This window comes from Cinclus cinclus, chromosome 14 (genome assembly GCF_963662255.1).
Source record: "Cinclus cinclus chromosome 14, bCinCin1.1, whole genome shotgun sequence".
Taxonomy (NCBI): Eukaryota; Metazoa; Chordata; class Aves; order Passeriformes; family Cinclidae; genus Cinclus; species Cinclus cinclus.
This window is the reverse complement of record NC_085059.1, coordinates 17,115,747-17,136,776: the sequence shown is the minus strand read 5'-3', so window position 1 is coordinate 17,136,776 and position 21,030 is coordinate 17,115,747.

Sequence of the window (21,030 nt, the reverse complement as noted above, 5' to 3'; positions counted from 1 at the left end):
TTAATGTTAGAGCTGAAATGTAAAAGCAGCAAAAAATCCCTCAGTGGCTGGATTTTACAAGGCACAAAAAGCCTACAGGAAGAAGTGTCATCTTGTCTACCTAAAGCAACCCAACCCAATACTATTAAATTTTTACATTAAAAAGTGTGGGTTTTTTCCCTTTAAAAGGCAAGGAAAGCACTGCACAATCATCTAGCATAGATCTGCTGAGGTTTACCTGCCTGCACTGCTCCCAAGTTTCCCATGGCTCATGGATACACTTGGCTGGCAGTCTGGGCTTTAACAGTGTTTATATAGTAAAAATTTCATCTTACAGTGAACTTTAATGACCTGTAACTCAAACCCAGCTTGATCAACTTCCTACAATTTTTTTTCAAAAATTCTCTTTAACTTTCTGCAAAAGATAACCAGCAGGTCACATGGAGGATAGGGCAAAACTGTCTGAGCCAGAAAAAAAAGGCTATATGAAGCTACACAAGAGAAACAGGCTGCAGGGGTTTATTGCAGGGTGAATTCTAGAGCCACATGATTCCTGTATCAAGACAAAAAAGTATGTGGGATTGTGAGAGAGAAGAGGGCCTTGCTCTGTTTTGCTGCTCTGTATTTTCTTCACTTTGAACAAGAAAAGCAGTAGGAAAATGCAAGTTCCTTCCCTCCAGCCCAGCCCCTCTTGCAGGGGTGAAGTGCCAGTGCTTCATTTTGCTTTCTCAGAGCTGACATTTTTTGTGAGGGTCTGAAGCAGTGGCATGGAGGACCTGTCTCCTGCCAAGAGAGCCCATTGGGTTTTCTTTCTCTGCTCTTTACTTCACCTGGGAAAAAAACAAAACAAAACAAAACAAAACAAAACAAAAAAAACACACACACAAAAAAGGAGCCCACCAAACGTGGTGTTAAGCTGGGGAGCAGTCATTTCTGTGCATGGCTGATGTGACCACATCCCAGAGTTAGCCTTCCCCTCTCCCATCATGCCCCCACACCCCAAGAGGAGGAAATAAAAAACTTGTTTAATGCATAACAATGCCATCGTGTGCGGGAGAATTCCTGCCTGGAAGGAAATGTCCCCTCCAGAGCCCCCGCGTGCAGCTCCCAGAGCTTTGAACACTCCTGCTGTCCTTGTGCCCCAGCCAAACTAAATCCATTTCTATTCAAAACTCAGATACTGACCCACTGTCACTGTTGTTTTGTTGTTTTTAAAGGTTTGTTTCTTACATTGGGTATTTATTTGCAGTGGGTTAATTGATGGTTCATGAGGTTTCACTTTTCCAAGGATATTGCTTTCTGCTCTGGGGAGATAGTGTGGGCTGGTGGACAGAGCCATTGGGCAGAGAGTGGGGTTTGGAGCAGCCCATGCCCTGTAGGGTCTCTTCCCATCCTTTCAGTGAAACCACCCACTCTCCTGGATTAATGCATGGTTTCAGTTCTCCCACTGGAGGAGCGGTTGCTAATTAATATCGTGAGAATGTTGTATTTAATCCCTCCAACGAGTGGGCCTGAGTTAATATCTGGGTCCTCTGTTAGACCTTGTGCCCTGGAGAAAAGTCACTCTAGGATACATAAGTGGGAGGAAAGAATGATGTGGTGTAGAGGAAGGATATATGAGAGGAAGAGATGTCAGTGTGACAGGGCAAAGGTGAAGGAAAACTGCACAGAGATGAATCACAGCAGTGGTAGCTGATGAATGTGCAAAGTTTGCACCATCTACTGAGAGTATCCAGCTCTTTTAGAGAAGGGAAACTGGGCTGATGCTTGTGGCTGAGGTGTCACTGCACTGGCCTCAGTGGCCACAGCCTTTTCCAGGCTGGACATAAGAACAGGACTGTCCCTGTTCAGCCAGGACTGTGCCCAGACCCCGGCCAAACCAGCAGCTCATGGGCAAGGTCCAAACTGGAGTTACCGAAAAGATTTCTGTGCATCCTGCATGGTATCAATGGCCCTTCCTAGCTGTTGATAATTATGGGCTTTATTCCTGAATAAGTGCATTATTGCCTCATATTCTCACTTGGTTGGAACCACAGGCACACGGCGCTGCAATGGCTGTGTTATTCTAACATTATTAAATGTGCACTCTTCTTTTATTAGGCTTTTTAATAACATTTAAGTTGCACTCCTGGGAATTTTTGCAGAAAAAGAACATTGGCCAGCCTAATTTGTACATGAAAATACCCCATAGGCCAAAGAAACAAGATTCAGATGAATTTCACATCCAGTATGACTATGAATACAACCAGCACCAAAGGAGCTTTGGGGTGTAAAATTCAGCTAGGAATGCTTGAATCCCGTGTGTTGTGCTCTGGAGGCTGTATCTTGTTTGTCCACATTACTGCTTACAGTCCACATGTATTTTTGCTTCTTTACTAAATGCACCCAGGTTTTCTCATCCCATTTCTAAAAGGCTCCTCATTGCACCCGACAATGGGACAGTGGAGAACGCACTGCCCTTTCAGGAGACCCTGCTCTGCATGAAACCCCAAACCACTTAATTCCCAGGCCACCAGAAACACAAAGCCCTAAGGGACATTCTGGGTGAGTTGTCCAAGTGCACTCCCAGCCAGGAAATCTGTGGGTGTAGAGTGATGCTGGAAGAGGAGGCAGATGCTTGTGTCAGGCACCATGGGGACAGATTCCCCTCCTGGGGAGATCACCAGCTCAGGAATGAACAGGATCAAAGCTCTGGAGAGGAGCAGGCTGCCAATGCCAGCTAAAGTTTCTGAAGACAATTCTCTCTGCTTTGCTCTGGCTGACACTGCTGTTAAGGAGCTTTTATCTGTAATCAGCTGTTTGTCATCTTCCTTGCTACTTCATTATCCCTTTTGAATAAGCATTTTGCAATAATTTTAGAATAGTAAACAAACCAAGCAGTTTTAGAAGGGAGAAAGCTCTATGTAACCCTTTTCCTTTCCCTGGGAAAATCATAACTTCAACTTAAGAGTTTTAGTTCATCTCTTTCTTGGAAAGCTAGCACATGGAGATCCTGACAGAGCAGGCTGCAGGAATTCACAGGAGCAGCACTGCATTTTCTTGCTTACAGCAGCCTTCACTGCTGCAGGGTTACTGTTTCTCTACAGTGCTACATGGTTTGAAAAATTAAGCTGTTAAAAGTGTAAGGATGGAAAATGCACAGCATTAAGTTCAGAATTAAAGTGGGTGAAGAGATACTCCTCTGACAAGAAAGGGAGTCCAAGGAAAGGAGTTTGACTTTTGGTTTTGCCAGAAGTTCCCTGACTTAGCTTAGGTGAATCATTGAATTGCCTGGGTTAATTATTCTCCCTTTCTGGTTTGTTTCTTTAGAACCAGATAAATAACTTCTTCCCCGTCAGTATTTTGCTATTTTCAAAACAAATGCCTGCATTTTTAAAAGGAAAATTATTCAGATAACTTCTTACTGATGAGAAAATTATAAGTTCTTTCATGTTTGTGGAGCATTTTTCTGTACACCCAGTCACTCATACACAGGAACTCAGATCTGGCTGCATAGTTTGCAGAATTCCCAAACTGCACATTGTCAATGGCAAGAGCACAAAGAAAAGATGGGAAAGATTGGGGCACAGGGGTTGAGGGGAACAGTGCATTTCCAGGGCTGCAACACCCTGTGGGAACCCTGACTCAGCAGTGGGAAACAAGTTGCGTGGTCACGTTTCTCTAAAGCTTGCAGGTTATTCTGTGGTTTCTTTCACATAAAGTTCATGGGAACATTTTGTTCAGTTTCATCACACAAGTTCTGTTTTCTCGCTTCTCATGTTTCATTTTGGGCATGAAATGATGAACAGACCCAGAACCTCAAAGAGAAACTCATTGGAAACCACATTTCTTTGGTCTTTGTTTTAAATCCAAGAAAATCCACAAAATGCTCACACTTTCTATGAAAAACCATCAGCTGGTTTAAGGAAAGATCCTAATCAAACCTTCCCCTGATTTTAGTGAGGAATTCCTGATTTATGCCAGAGTAAGCAAAGACAATTCAGGGGAACAGTGCCCAGGAACTACACAGTGAACTTGGCCTGGGTTTCCTGTTGATAAAAAAAAAATATTTGAAAGTAAATGATAGAACAAGATAGTCCCAAAATGGGCTCACTTTCAGGTTGCACAATGGATATTTTAAAGTTTCAGTCACAGTCCATTTTCCCTTGAGCACTCTATTTGTATCTCCACAGACCATCCTGGGTGCAGGAATATCCACTGGGAAATGCAGGTCCAGACTCAGAGGAGATGTGCACAAGGGGCACAAATACAGGGCTTGGCTTGTGGATATTCTCTCAGTATTTTGCTTTTGTGTTGGTGCTGGAAACACATGTACCACAAATCTGAACTGATATTTGCTGTGTTCTGTGGTCCTCCAGCACATCCCTGGGATGCAGGGTGCGAGACAAGGCAGTGGTTCTGCTGGGGAGCAGTGGTGGAGCTGGTTTTCTCAGCACTTGGGAAGGGGTTGCAGTGCCTGACAATGGTGCTGATACATGAAACACACGTGAGGACAGTGCAGTGCACATGTGGCCTGGTTTGCACATTGCCTTGTCATTTTCTCTTTCCTGCAAGACAAATGCAAGGAGGGCGATAGACTTTTCAGAGGCTGGGAAATTATTTTTGTGTTTTGCAATTCTGTTTTAGCTGGTGGCGAGACTGTCAGAGTGTCGAGTGTGTTCATCCCAAAGACAGCACTCTCCTAAATAACCCTGATGTCAGACAGTGACGCTCGCAGCATTAGTCCCAATCTTTCTATATATAGTGACTTATTGAAAAGGTCTTACTTCAAAACTGCTGCTGCTGCAAAATTGCTGTTGCTGAGTAATATGACCCATGATATTTTATATTTACTAGAGCAGATCTATCTCATCCCTGCTCCATTTGATACTGCAACAAGAGATATGTCTAAAGAGTTAGTCACTGTGACTCACATAACCTCAGTCCCTATAAAGAAGCTGTGTTTCATGCTTTTTGTTTTTATTTTCATAGAAGGAAAAAAAAAGAAAAAACAACAGTTCTAAGTGAATCAAGAGTAAAAGGTGGTAGTAATCAGTTCCACCTAATGATTGATCAGTTTGTGAGGAATGCTGATCAACTCCAGATGTTGCATTCCAGCCTCAAAATGTGATCATCAACTCAGAATTGCCATCTGGTTTGTCTGACACCAACGACAGAAGTTGTTTTCCAAGAAACTCTAAAAAAAATGTGGGTTTTGGGAGACTCTCTCTCAGCTCAGACCAATCTATTTGCCAGTAGGATGTGGTAGTTCCCTTCTGTGAGTGTCCTTTGGGTGTTCCCAAGTGACTGGTGTATGGATGGCATCTGACAGAAATCCACCCACTTTTGGAGATATCCTTTTGGATCACCCTGACTTTTAAGGCCAAGGACTTCTGGATGCTGCTCTCTCCAGTAGTGCTGGTGGAGAACTGTTGGTGACACTCTAGTGTTAATATTTTAACTCCCCCTCAAAATCAGAAGATAATTCAATTCAGCCATCCCTCCCATTTGCCAGAAGTCATAGGAAGCAATGATTGCCAGGGACTCATCAGTGTTTTGCATTTGGAAACTTTTTTTTTTTAAATTTCCTTAATTCCCAGAGCTCTGCTTCCCTTATTTACTCACCTACCCCATCCATTCCATAAATCAAGCATGCCTCTGGAGAGCAAGATGCCAAATTCAGTTCTCAGCTAATGATTTACCATTCCCACTGATTTTAACAGAACATATGAACGTGTTATCTGTGGACCAGTCCAGCTCTAACCCAAGTGTCTGTACAAAGATGGCCATTCCTGTGCTGCAGGGAGCTCCTCAGGGAAGGCACTTGCCAGCAGATTTTTTGAACAAGTGGTCAACACTGAGGTGCAATTTGCCTGCAAGAGGCGGGAGGAGGCCAACCCCCCTCACAAGGACACAAGGACAGAGAGGGAAGGCAGCCAGTGGAAGCCTTGACCACCTGCAGTGGTTATGTCCTCACGGGGTCCATCTGCACCAGTTAGGAAGCAGATCTTTAATTACAGCTTGTAATCATCTAACCACAGCTTATCCTGCCACAACACAGGGCAGCCACCATCAGACACCCCAACATCCAGGCTCAGCCATCCCAGACAGCAGCGCTCACATGGAGTCCCACTCACACCAGGAAAGGAGAAACAGGAGCCTGAAGAAGGCTTAGCTGCTGCCCTTGAAGGAAGAGCACTCCTTGCAGTACAAATCCAGCCCTGTTCTGGAGAGTGGGGCCGGGAGGGTCCAAAGCATCCCCCAGGAGCACCCTGAGGCTGGGTATGGCAGCAGCACTTAGAGCCACCCTACATACAGGGCACAAAGTGTTCCACAGTAACAGGCTTGGTCTGACCAGCCCCACTACTGCGCACCCCAGGGAATTATCCAGGGGAACTCAAACTGCCCACTGGAAAAACAGAAGCCACGTGTGGAAACCAGTTGCATCCTGAATGATAATGGTGCTGACAGCTTTAAAAGCTCTCAGGGACTTTTTAAAGCACAGCTACCCCACCTGAGAGAACCTTTCACGGGGCAGGACCGGAGCTGTGCAGGCAGAGGAGCCTGAGCTCTGCAGGGGAACAAGGAGCTGCTGCCATGTTGGGCATTTCCTCTGCATTTCCAGGTTTCCAGGCATGCTTTCAGGGTGAGGGAAGTCCAAAAATCACAGTGCTCCCTACTTTGGTAAGGACCCCTCTCTCTTGTGAAGAACACCTTGTCTGTATTTGAGGGCATCCACTCAGTGGCAGCCCTGGGGAGAGTCCGGCACTCACCCGTGGTGGATGGGTGGTTAAGGTGCCCCCACACACTTAAACACATTTCCTTGCTAAATTCCCTGCAGTACATTAATTTTTACTGATTGCTAATGGCTGCCTGGCTGTCTCTAAGGCAACTGGTCCAGTTATTATTAATTTCCAGGGCAGAAGAACAATAGATGTTCATTTATCAGCGAGGTACAAAACAACGGCCATTGTTTGTTGTTGTTGCAAACTGGTTTCTAATACACAAGTCTCATAGTGATTGTGTTTTTGGTAATTTCTTGCCATAAAACATCCTAGTGGAGGAAAACTTGGGGCAAAAATAAGTGAAATTGAAGCCGAGCTCAGGAGAAATTTCAGTCTCCTTCAGTGAATGAAAATGAAGTGAATGCAATTTTTCAGCTGTCACTGACCTATTTTAGACCCTCTCTTTGCAAAAAAAAAAAACAAAAAAAAAAAAACCAGAAAATCCCTAGGAAACTTCATTTGCCATAACATGATTTTTCTGAAAGGATCAGTGAAAAAAAAAAAGAAAAAAAACACAGAAGAAGAAGTTTAAATATAGGGTTCATGAGCTGCTTTTTACTTGATGCAGGAACAGGGACAAGCAGAATAAATGGGTTTATATTGGTGCTATGACCATGTCTATTCAGCCCACAGGTCAGTGGGGAGAAAAAGTGACCCAAGCAAAATTAGCATGGCGTTAAATCTTTTCTGACATTCATATGGGGAATCCCAAAATACATAAACCTAGCTGGCTTTAAATACATTTCCTTGGATATGCTACAATGGAATTCTGCTGGGGTTTGCAAGCCCTTGATTTGATGTATCTTAGGGGACAAAGTCTCTGCTGGCATAACTGTTTTGTGGCAGTGGATTTGCTCACAAAGACAATTCAGTCTGGTGTGTTAAAGGCCTGCTTAGGAGAACACAATCACATGATAGATTAAATTACCCCATAATACCATTTCTTGCCTCGGAAAGGAGATCTAAAGGAACAATTTCCAGTGGAAGTAGATGTATTGGACAATTTTTGGTGTTACAAAATTCACTGGTTTATTTAAGACTATTTAGCTATACATCATTTGCATGTTTGTTTTAATAACTATTTATTGTCATGTCAGCTGAGAGACACAGATTAGTATAGAGTGTGCAATATCAAACAGAGCAGAAATATTTTAGCACAGCCAAGCTGTCAGGCTGTAGCTTTTCCCAGCCCCTGAGTAGAGGCTGAGTTTCCTATTCACACATAATTATGTGAATTTGCAGAGACTTCATTGTCTCAGGGTGGGTACAGGAAATGCTGGGTGAGTAGGTGTGAAACTGTGGTAGTAGCAGAGTGGGGTTTTTTATTTTCAACTGTTTCTGAGGTATGAGATGCTTATTTCCTTTTTTTTTTTTTTAATTTGACATTGTAAAAAGAAAACAGTAGTTTACAGGCACTTGAAATAACAGTTCTGACTGAAATATCTGTACTCCCACATTTTTATTGCTTCAAAATGAAAGTAAAAATATAGAAAACTTTGCAAACTGCTTTATAGTCTTAATTTTTAACAGGAGTTAGTCACATTTCTTAAAATCACAAAATTTCAGTATTTCATTTATGGGAAAATTTTTACTTATAAGCCTCTATCTTTTTTTTTTCAGACTACCAATTTCTTTCTATGTTTCCTGTGCTCTGTACCTCTGTGTATTTATTGTAAAATGGAGTCTCTTTGTAAAATGCTTTGAAGAGAAAGAATTAAATATGTTATATGGGAAACTACTATCATTAACATTGACTTACTAGACCATTTTGAGATTATTGTGGTTGAATTTACATATTTAACTGCAATCTCAGCCTTATTCAAAAAGTTCTTCAATGTGCATAACTTGGAACTGAGAGTTAATGACTTGAGAAAGTTCTGTACCAAGAAGACACCCAGGTGAGAGTTACAGATATAAAAGAGTTTTTAATTATGGGGTATTTTGGGCTTCCTTTGAACAAAGTTATAACAGCACAGTGAAAAAATTAGCAATTTCTATTTGAAATCAATCGAACCATTTGCATGACACCAGTGCAAGGTTCAGTCAAGATGTTTCTATAGCTGAGAGCGTGTTTTAGTACCAGTGAAATAATCTGGGGATTCCAGGAGATAAAAAGTGCTAATAGACAAAAAGAGCTACCCATCAGCACGAGTCAGGAGGTGGCGGCTGAACAGAACAGAACTCTAACCTGGAGCAATGTTTTATCCTGAGTTCATCCACAAGCATAAACACCCCAAAATCACTGCAATCCTATTGCAAATTGTCTGACTGTATCACCCAGGTTTGCACTGTCAGCTGAGTGAGGAGTCGGCCATGCAGGAAAGAGAAATGACACAATGTGAATTATTCAACTAATAAAACATAGATTTGTCACAAATTATCCATGAGCCATTCGTAAAGGTAAACCCCTTCCTCATGCAATTTCACAGAATGACAGCATGTCCTGAGTTGGAAGGGACCCACAGAACATCCAGGAGGGCTCCTTAGGTCACTGTTCTAATATCCATTATCCCCCAGTGTGCTGCTCTCTGCTGTGCTGGTGTTCATCTATTTAATATCTGGGCGCTTGGAGGATGAAAACTACTCATCCCTACTAATACATCATGCCAAGGGCTGGAAGTTTTGATTAATTTAGGAATATCCAATCAGCCAATATTGGCAGTTCTGGGGGTCTAGGCTGCTTTACAGACTTTCTGACAAGTGAGCACTCCCTTGTCCCACGAATTGCCCCTTCCAGTGGTGGAGGCATCCTCATAGCTCTAACCTCCCACCAAACTCATCATCTTCTGAAGAAGCAGCCCCCTGCAACTTGCAAAGCTCTCTAGAGAGACAATCTCTCAGCCATGCTTAAAAATCAACTTTTCAGTCTGCAGTCCCAAGGGAAATACATCGTTAGGAAAGGCGGGGAGTGAAAGGAATTAAACCATTGACACTATTAGCTCAAGTGGCCACTGCAGCCGGTCCAGTAAATGCCAAGCCAGGCAAAGCTCAGTCATTTTCCCTCACTCATATTGTGCACAGTGGAACGAGAGTGTCTGCAGATTTATTAGCTTGTATAAAACACTAAATTGATGAAAACATCCTCTAGGCAACTTCATCTGCTTTCCACTTGCCATGTTCCCATGACAGTGACAACTTGTTGTGTTACAGCTGACCTGTCAGCCTCTGCTCCTCCCTGTTCATCGGGGGCTGTCACTGGATGTGTGTGAAGAGGGAGGTGAGCAGAATACAACAGGCAGTTATACACACATCCCTCCCAACCAGCCTGCTGAAAAACTGGCAAAGATGACACTGGAGAGGTTATTGCTGGACCTTCACACAGATCCATCCGATACGTAAGTCTGTTCTGACAATGAGTAGTGCTGCAAACATTTTCCCTTTGCCATAAATAATCAAATTTCTCAAGCCACCGGTCCAAAAATAGCAGCTCTGGGTGTTTTCTGCTTTTGCAAATAAGTGGTGAAAGGGGCATTCATTAGATCCTCTTTTCCAGCTAAAACGGTGACCAGCACAAATCAGGAAGCAGGCAAGGAGTGCTCCATTGTTACTGCAGATGTGTCAATCCCTGGAAACAAAAGAATCCGCACCCGTCTAGGAACAAGCTCCTGGTTAGTTAGCAATTCAGAATGACTTCCAAAAGCAATCCCTTAGTCTCCAATGATATCTGTCTGACAACTACTTAATCTCGGCAAGAGCTGTGTTAAACCAGCCTGTCATCATTGCTACCTCTCAGGTGTAGCTTGAAAAGGGAGAGAGAAAGAGAGATCTATGAGTTTCAATCACTTAGAAGAAATTATAACTTTTTTGAAGCCTGTATGCAGATAGCATTTCCCATATTGAATGGAAGATGACAGCTCCCATATAGACAGAATGGTACAATGCAAAATGCCAGCTTCCAGGTGATTCTATCCCATTTCCAAGGCTGTCGGGAGCTATCAAATTAATGTTGAAATAATTGTCACTTGTGAATATCTGCCAGTGTAACCAAGTCAGGTATTTTAAAAAAAAAAAATCCCAACTGATCAGCCTCACAAAATGTTCTGAATACTTAAGGAAAAAGTTTCACTGAGGTGTGACGCTGTTCCATATTCATTTTAGGATCTTTTTTTTTAAGAACAGAAGAAATAATGCAAGTGTTTGTTTCTTCATTGAAGAGATGTTAATACTATCACTGATTTCTTTGATTGTTTAAAATGTTATGATAAAGGAAGCAAATAAAAATTAGCTAATGCTTGAACCTCTTGCTACTAGTCATTTGCAATAAATCTTGAGGCTCTCCTCTCCCTCTATCTCATTGCTATAAAAATTTCCACTTTGTTGAAGTTCCCTTTTATCTCTGCATATCCTTACAGGGGTTTTATTGGGGTTAACAGTTTTTCTTGGTCCTATTGCTGCAAACTCTTAAGTGTTCTTGGTGTCAAACGTAATGAGGAGCAGGGATAGATCCACTGTGTCCACTCCAGTCCCATCCTTAGCATTTCATAATAAATGACAAGATGGGAAAACAATATTCACTATTCATGGAACACATGCAGCAACAGCAACAACATTGCACATTTTCTCTATATTGACTTGCCAATGAACCTACAGGGAAGAAGAAAGGAAATCAGTCTGTGCAGCCTGAGAGCACTCCCAGCTCCTACTGAAACCAAGCTCAGTACTTGGCTGGTTTGAAATTATGACATTCCTTCTAAAGCTCTCGGAGGCACCAGGTTTCAGTATTCTCCAAGCATACCTGAATACCCAGTCCATGGCAAATGATTGTATCCTCCTCTTTCAGAGACATCTCTCACCCTTTTGCTCTTTGCCTTCATCATTTTTCAGAGGGCTAAATGCAGCGCACCCTGAACCAGCTGCATTTGAAAGCTGCAGCCAGTGCCGAGTTCAGCAGAGAACATCTTGGGAGGGTGTTGATGTAGGCAGGACACTGGACCAGTGCTCTGGGACCTGTGCTGGCCCTCACCTGGGTGCCAGGAGCAGTCTGAGATCCCAACACACAACGGCCAACCCTTCAGACACCTGGTCCCAGACTCCTGGAGCAAGCACCCCACTGATAAAGCAGCACAATTCACCAAGGGCAACCAACTTTGCTTTCCTCCTGGCTGGCAAATATGCTGTGTGCTCAGTGTTCCCCAGTCCATTGTTCTTCTCACTTCTATATTTAACCTCCAGGCTGGTCCCACATGTGAGCCTTCAGCTGGAGGAGTTTCAGTGAGCCATGACTCAACTCACTGGATACCACCATGCAGAGCCCCTGGGCTAAATCACAACACAGGCTGAGACTGTCCATCCATAAAAATGATCTTGGAACCTCACAGTTCTCTGCTAAAGGTTCTTCTGTCTCTCTTTACTTCCTACAAGCCACACACCTAAATTCCATTTTCTCAACTGATAAAATGAATTTTCTGTTAAGGACCTCTGTGCTTCAACTGATGAGGTCTTCTGAAATTAATTTTCCATCACTTAATATTTACAGTAATTTAACTATCTCTTCTCCATCCTGTTAGACCTTGTTACCAAGTACCTAAAGTTATTCTTTTTCCTCAAACAGCTCTTAGAACTTGGGTTACATTATGATTTCTGTATAATGGAGCAAACTGGATCCATTCTATACTTGTAACCAGATAAATGAAATATCATTTTGATTCTTGTGTATGTGTGAACATGGAGAGAGAAAATAACGTCAGCCAGCAGAGATTTATGTAAGAAATTTGTATGAAGTGTGCACAGCCCTGTGCATTTGCACAGCTAATACATACTGTGTTTACTGGGTATATGTGCCTGTGTGTTTCTCTTCCTGTGCAGCTAAAAACCCTGACAGTGATGCTCAGAGACAAAAACAGAGCAACATTCCATATTTCAATTTCAGCCCATATATCTCCAAATTTTGGAGTCACCTTTGCCAAGGGATGAATGAATGCTTAAAAACATTTCCCTTGGAAGTTCTACCCCACGAATTCCCTAACACTGTAATGACAAAGGCAGCAGCTGTTTTCCCAGGCCTTTGCTGAATTATTCCAGCAGATTAAAATATACATGTATATATTTATGCCGACAAGAAGGAGGGAAAGTGCAACTTCTAGTCAATGCCTAAATTTCCTGCCTCCAAAGCCCAGCTGGAGAGCAGGAGTTATAACAGAAAACAGCAGCACAATTAGCTGGAGTTCTGTAGCTGTCTGCAGCAGACTGCTTGCTCCTGTCTCTCTATAGGTGGTCTCCCAGTTCATCAGTTCATAAATAAGTAATTTGAAATGTGTTCCTGGGGGAAATTTTCCTCCTTCTCTCCTGAACAGACTGTACTCATCAGTTTTCCTGTTCTCCAGGTACCTGGCGTTCTCATTTATAATGGCCAGAGGAACTATGCTGTTCTAATTCTTGCTTCATTACATTTCCTAATGCTTGTTTTCAGCAGCTTCACAACTCCACATTTCTTTATATATTGATAAAAAAAACTCTTTGCATATATTATTTATTGGCACTTTCATGTTAGCTTTACTGCTGATTTAAATGGAATATTTTTACATACAAAGTAAGACTGTGAAGTTGGTTTCAGGTCTGAGGTTCAGATATTTTGATTTAAATTATGTGAGTGGAGGAAAAAAAAAAAACAATCAGCAAGAGAAATCATTGTCACTGGCCATTTCCCTCCCCTCCTCATCACAGAATCTCCAGACAGAGAGCACATACCAATTCTTCCACAGAAGAGAACATTTTGTACTTTAGAGAAAAACATAAAGACCAAATCAAAAGCTTAAGGAACCAGTTTTCAAAGGTCTTAGGTAGTCAAGGGTGCAGCAGGATATACAAAAACTTGGCAAGCAAGTGCTTAATCCTAAATGAACAGCAAAGGAAATCAGGCACCCAATTCAGTTAACTCATTTGAAAATACCTGTAAGTGATGATTGGTGTCTCTGCTCTCGATGAGGAAAGAGCTCCATTGGCATGTCAGAAAAAACATGACTTAGCCACTGGTGGGAAGGATAATGATGTTAATGCTTGTGCTAATATAAAACAAAGCAGCGTGAACCCGGGAAAGGGAATAGGAAACAGCCAGGTTAAATACTCTGGAAGCTTTATAGAACGAACAGATTATGGGAGCGACAGCAACGAGCCTCATCACTGCTGGGAGTGGAGGGACAATGCTTGCAGCAGTCACACCCCTGTGACCCCACAGCCTCCCATGGGAGGGTCCAGCAGGAGCCAGCCATGGCACTGCCAGTGCAGAATGAGGTGCCAGCACTGGCACAGGAGCCAAAATGTTTCCTGGAGACACAACACTGGGGGTCCTGAGCTCCAAGCTGCTTTCACCAAGAGAGGTGAAGACCAAGACTCCAAGGCTTGGTTGCACACAACAGGCAGAGATTTGAGTCACTGCACAAACTCCCCTGCCCTTTAACAGCAGCCACCAAATGCCTCAGCAAAACTCAGTGTGCGCATCTGACTTTAACTTGTCTGCTTTTCATTCCTCTGTAGAACAAAATGGAAGTGTTGCAACCCCAAAAGCCTCTGTGAGATGGAATTGCTGCTCCCCAGGAAGTCCAGATTAGGCACTGACAGACCCTAAAGTGGAATTAGGGATGCAAAGCAAGATTGTGTCTCGATATTGCCTGGAATTACTGTGATTTTATATTGCTCTTTTTGGACTTAATCAAAGACACCCATTGACTGCATGGATGATCGATCAGGCTTTGCTTTTTGCCATATTACTCTAATCAATGACTCTAATATATTACCCAGAACAGTTCACCAAATGACAGATTTAGAAGCATCTATCTTTTCCCTTAAGAAATTACACTGAAAACACCTAATGAAGAAGCACTTATTATTGCTTCTAGCTAGGGCCAAATGTTGCTCTTAATTAAATCAGTGAAAATTCAGAATTGGGCTGTTGAGTTCAATAATTGGCTTGTGAATGCCAGTTATAATTTTGATTTTCCTATATTTCAGAAGCAGATGAAAACTTACATGGGTAGGATTTATTTTATAGAACGAAACACTTCCCATTTTCTTTTAGCTCTTCAATATATCTATTTAAATGAATTCTATTACTGGATCATTGGCTGGTTACTGAACAGTTTGTTTTTAATGAAATATGAAAAATATTTAAACTTTTAAAAATAGAAGGGCTGTTATGTAAACTGAACTGAGCAGCCCTAAATAGCAAGTCAGTATTTTTCTTTGATAAGAGACATCAACATCTAGTTAGGCAAGCTGAATTCTAGTCCTTTCTCTATCAGACAAGAATTATACCACAATCAATGCAGAACTGCCAAGCTCAAGTCTTCAGGCATTGCAACTCAGGTCCTCAGATCTGATCAGTTTTGCTTGAAAAAATAGAATTCAAAATATTTAAAATCCTTTTGTGCTTTTATTTAAGGCTGCACTAAGATTGGCCAGAGTTCTTCCACCTGCCAGGATATTTTTTTCTCCTTTGTCACAAAAGCAGGTATTTACATGATGCCTGAAGCTGGAGTTTTTAAAACACGATAACTATTTTGATATCTACAGTCATGGATTATACAAAATTACAAAACATAAATAACAAAAAATAATTAAAAATCAAAGACAAGAATTTATGTCAATTGGTATTTTCCAAGAGTTATTAAAAATATGCAGTGAGAGGTGAAGGGGGAATACTTTGTAAACCTTCTGGAAAAAAAACCCCGTCATAATTAAAATCATCTTCTTTTCTTCTGGGATTTTCTTTGGTGGAAAGGGAATTCTGTCACCCAACTGGTGCTGTATTTCTGTGCTAGCCTTAATTATTTGCTGGTTACTCGCACAGCTCAGCAGTCATAGCTGGGACTAGGTTTTCCAGAAAAGCTTCCTCCCCATTTCAGGTCTTGCAATGAAGTTCATGCCATTGGATCCTGCTTAAACTTTTGAAAAAATATTATTCTTAATGGGTACGGAAAAAAAAAAGAAACTTGTTTTTTTTCTTCTGAAGGCTGAAAAAGCAAAGAAAACAAACTGAGAGAAAAGGCTGGAAAAAAAGAAATGTTTTTAGCAGACTACTTGCAAAATGAAATCAAAACATCTTTCAGAGCCTTTCCTTGAAAGGGATGTGGCGGGAGGAGGAGGGGGCAGCCAGGCTCCAGCAAAGCACGGATGCTTCATTCTGAGACAGGCAGGGCTCTGGGACTGCTGCACCTCTCTCTTGGGTACTCCTTTCCAAGTTTCAGCAGCCCCCAGATGGCAGCAGCTCGGCGTGGGCACTCGGGGCGCTGGCAGAGACAAAGAGAGAGAGGCAGAGCAAAGCTGGCAGCTGACAAATCTTGTGGATAAGTGGAGCAGAGAGGGGGGCACTGGCTGCATCCTCAGACATCCCATCCTCGTGCTGCCAGTGCCATGTGTGCCACTCACTCCCTCCCACCATCATATTCCAGGCAGGGAAGACACCAAACAGGCTCCTTGGCTCCAGGAGCACCTTATCTGAAGTGTTCCTCAAAAGAGGAGATGAGCCTATTAGCATTTTCCCACTGAAGCATGGAGGGATGTTTCTCATTACATTATTCCGTGTGCTCAGGTTTGCCCCAGGCCTGCTCGTAGGCTGCAAGAGCTCTGAAAACACCTGTATCCTTCCCATTTAAATGCACGCTTCAGACAAATCTTTTTTGGAGGCTTTCAAAAGACATAGACTAATATTTTGCCATGCTCACATGTACTTTTTTTCCTATGAGATTGCTGAAAACAGAAATTAACCACTTGATTCCCACTTATTCCCCTTCCTTGGATTGCTCTTTTATCTGTAAAAGCTTCCCTCTAGGTTAGGCTTTGGATGAGCACTTTCCACCACAGGAAAAAAAAAAAAAAAACAAAACAAAGCAACCAAACCTTTAGAAATGCACCGTAATTCAAGCACCTATCACATACGTGAATGAAAGATTCAAGGGGACTTTTCTATTGGAAAAGGCTTGGCACATTCCTTGTTAGAAAATTCAAAATCCATTAAGCCATCTCTCCTATGGATTTATTCTCTCTGTTGAAAACATCCTGAAAATTTATTACAGCACAGAAAGCTACTACTTAAAAAATGGTTCAAGGCAGCTTCCCTCCATGTGGGGCTGTTCCCTGCTGCAAATGCTGGAGAGATTGCTGGGACTTGATCCAAGTTTTACTGAAGTCGAAGCAAGGATCCTTACATGAGTCCATGTGCATCCATCCCGGACTGGGCGGAGGAGAAGCTTTTCTGTTTACAAGTAATTACACAAAAAAAGTCTGCCTGGATGAGAATATACCTGGCAGAAACACTTCAGAGGACCTGAGTTTAAAGATCGGTTGGCTACAATAATAAGTGGTGTCTGTGGAAAAAGCTGGGTGCTCTCCCCACACTGAAGGAAACTGAGGGATGCACTGCCTCTCCCTGTGTCTGGGAGGCTCCCAGCTCCCCCGTGACTCAGTTTCCCCATCATGGAAAGATGTGAGGCCAAGCCTCCACCAAAGGCACAGCATGAGGGGTCCTGGAGCACATCAGTGCTGCACACTGTGGTGAATATTATTATTTACACTTGGGCTTAGTTACACAGTGCGTGTACACGGTTGTGCATATGCACATGTAGTTACCTTGGTGACAGCTTTATTCTGATATGAAGTGGCCATAAGAAAACACCATAGGGGATTGGCAGGAATAAGGGCAAGAGACAAATTAGTTCCCATCAGGATCAGTACTGAGAACCTGATGCCAAGTTGTGTAACATAGGGCAAAAAGTCAATGTTCCTTCCCCACGTTTTCTTGGTAGAACACAAATGTCCCTAAGTCTTCCCTCTCCCATCATCTCTCAGTGTCATTTCATTAAGGATAGAGTGAGGATTTTTCTAATGCACTCAGTAATTTCCCACTCTCTCTCCTAAACGATGATTTCATGTGTAACTGGCAGGAGATGAAATTTTAACAGATTGAATCTCTCTCTCTCTCCTCTGCGCGCGCATACACGCACATTCTTTCAGTCCCCAGATAGAAACTGTAATTCCCCTATATAAAAATGGGGGAAAAACATTTTTTTTCCCTCCTTTTCAAATGTATAACATAGTTGTGAAGGCTAATTATAAAATAATGTTTATACCTTGGAGACCAAGACAGGAGGTTACGAAAATGCTTTAAAAGTCCCAGTGCTGCAATAGAAGAATTTCATTAACTGAAACAAAGCAGAGCTGGTGAAAGTTTGAAAAACAAAGTATGCAAAACATTAAAAAAACAAAGCCAAATCTATTTACTGGTCTGGTACATATCAAACTTTCAAGGTTTGCAGTGATTCCTTCACATTCCTAAGTGAAAAATGCAATTAAGAGGTTCACTTTTGTTCCTAAAATCTTGGCTTTGAAATGGCTTTTTCCTTTCAAGCCTGGAGGAAGCACAGTGCTGACTGCTTCCCAGAGAGGTTTAAGTGCAGTTATCCCACCCATAACCCTGCAGGATGAGATCTGCGTAAACCCAGGCTGTGCAGAGAGTGCCTGCACCAGGAGATGATCTGCTAGCACCAGTTTGGGGTACAGATGTGCTGGGAGCCAATTCTCCCCCTGCACAGGACAAGCTGGCACTGCATGATTGTCCAAAAGACCTGTGAAGAGTGGATGAACCCTGACAGATGTGGTCTTTACCTCAGAGCAAAACTGGCTCACGGCAGTGTCCCACCAAGGACAGTGTCAGGTTTTATAATTGCCATATTGCTCACTGCAGTGAGCTCTGCCTGCCTGGGCCTTGGGCACGCAGCAACAGCCCAGCCCTGCAATTTCACAGCTGCAATTTGCTGCCTGCATCCTCCAAAAGTACCAAATAAGAGCAGAACCAGCAGCATCGAGCCTGACCCCTCATCCTCCCACACGTCCAGGCCCCGAGCACAGTGAGGCTCTTACCTCTGGGACACTGAGTTTTCCCCTTCCCTCCTCTTCAGCACATTCCCAAGGCATCCCTTGGAAGGATCATTCCTAGTAAGGGCGTGCTGGGTTTTGGGGTATCTGACCCAGCTGCTCATACTGACAAGGTCTGTCCCACGCAGGTAAGGTTTGAGCTATCCTGCCTCAAACTGAGGACACCCCATGGTTGGGATCACTAAACTCCAAGTTTTTGTCATGGAAAAGTTGTGCTCAATGCCTTACACTGTCATGATCTTCGTACTTGCCCAAGAACCACTCAGTTCCCATCTGTAAAATGGGGGAAATAACACTTCCTTAACTCCCAGGGGAACTGTGAAGGTGAAAGCACTGAAGAGCGTGTGGCACTCAGGGCTTGCAGCTGGAGCCTCCCAGATAGCTACAGGATGGGCTATAACTGCAGTGATAGATGTGTGTATACACACACACAGTTCTAAAAGTGTTCAGGACCATAAATCTGGCTTGAAATCTTGCCCTCGCCTCTGAGGTCTCTGACTACTGATTCCACCTAAGAATAAGTGTTAGTAAAAGATGTCAGATTCCGAGCCAAGGCAGTCTAAAAGTATTTAACTTCTAGCATATCAGAGAATTCATTCTCTTTTGGCTCACAAAGGACAGCCTTTTTGACAAATACATCAAACTCCTTCCTCCTGCTAATCACAAGGGGCAGGGGGACCCATTAAAGGAGTAAAATGTTCACCCGTGTGACAAGCACGGTCCTTTAATGAAACACAACTAACAAAGTTTCAAAATCTCTGCCATAAAAGTGGCTCTGAATTTTTAACTGAGACTTCAATGAGACAAAAATCACGTTCTTAATGCTAAACATAGCCCCACAAATGCTGAAAACTTTGCACAAAGAAAGCAGGCTGCACATTTGAAAAGGCACGTTATTTTTTTGTACCTTTTTTTCCTTGATGAGTGAATAGGATTTCAGGGCATGCTGAATGTTTGTTTGAGGTATTCTTCTTTAATGAGGAAATTCAAAATTTTCTAGGGAAAGATTTTTCCTGAATTTCAATTGATCCAACTCACAAAACTGAAGACAACTGTTTTGCAAAAAGCAAAACCAAAATTTTAAGAAAACTGAAGTTTACACAAAGCTTCTAAAACTTTATGCTTTTAACACCTAAAGCAAAACTCTGTGGATAATAAGGTATTAAGCAAATTGAAAGAAAAAATATTGTTGGAAGCAGAACTTTCTTATTAAAAGAACTCTTTAATTGTTCAGGATTGTTATACTTTTGTGTGGTACTGTTTGAGCAACAATTTGAGTCTGTTTGTATCTTATTGAGGCCACTTGACCTTTCCCGGGCCTATAGAGTTCTGCTGTCTGTTTCTAAAGAGAGGACATGGACCCCAGGAATGGCAATATCACACTCACCATCAGGCATTTTGATTTAAATAAAAAGAAAAAAAATGCTTTAAATTTGAACATTTTGTGGTGGGATCTGTGTCACATGAACAAGGAGAATTCTGTCCTGGAGAAAAATTGCTCCCTGAGCAAACTTGGTTTTCCTCCTTTTTAAGTAGCCTGAGAGATTTGTGCTGAACTGAAAGCAGTTTTACATCCAGGCAACTTCATTAAAACGTTTGGATCTATTCCTAATTATTTACTTTGAATTTCTCAAGACAACAGTCAGCCCCTCACTTGGGGTTATTTTTTTAAAATATATTTGTTTATTTGCTTCATATATTTTCCTCTCTGCTAGAAAATGGAATAGCAAAGAAACATAAGAGAATTGTCCATTTGACAATGTGGCTCTGGAGTTACAGTTCCTCTGAGGGCTTGCATTGGAGTCCTATAAAATTCAAGGTGGGCTCACAGGCTAGTGGAAAATTTACTTACAGGCATGAATAGCATGAACAACAGAATACACCAAGTGTGAGTCCTTTGCCCTCTTTTCACCTTAAAAAAACAGTTGAAGGAGAAATAAGAATGACAGTAGAGAGGATAAAATGTAGGATGATGTATATAAAATTACGTCAGAAAAATCTCTTTCTCCTCCAGTTTGACAACATCATTCTTTCAGACCAGACCAGGAGCTCAATTCTTACTGATTCAAGGGAAGACAAGAGTTCCTCTAGCGAGGAAACTGAGAGATTTTCTTTGGATGTGTCTATGGTTTCTCCTGCAACGAGCTGAGCACGATTTCTATCACTCTGAGATGGGGGGTCCCTGTTATAGCAACCTGCTCTGTAACTAACCTGCAGTCCCCTTGCTAATTAAAACCTCTTGTTTCTGGTCCACCCTCTGAGCTGCTCCCAGGCTGGCAGGAGTGTGAGACACGATTTCACTGTGGAGGAAGCACATTTAGAGGGTTGGGCTTTGTTCGCTTGGAGAAGAGGCACCAGAGGAAGGGAGGATGGGTGACTGACAGCTGTCAGCCACAGGTTCTGCCCGCATTAGCACTCC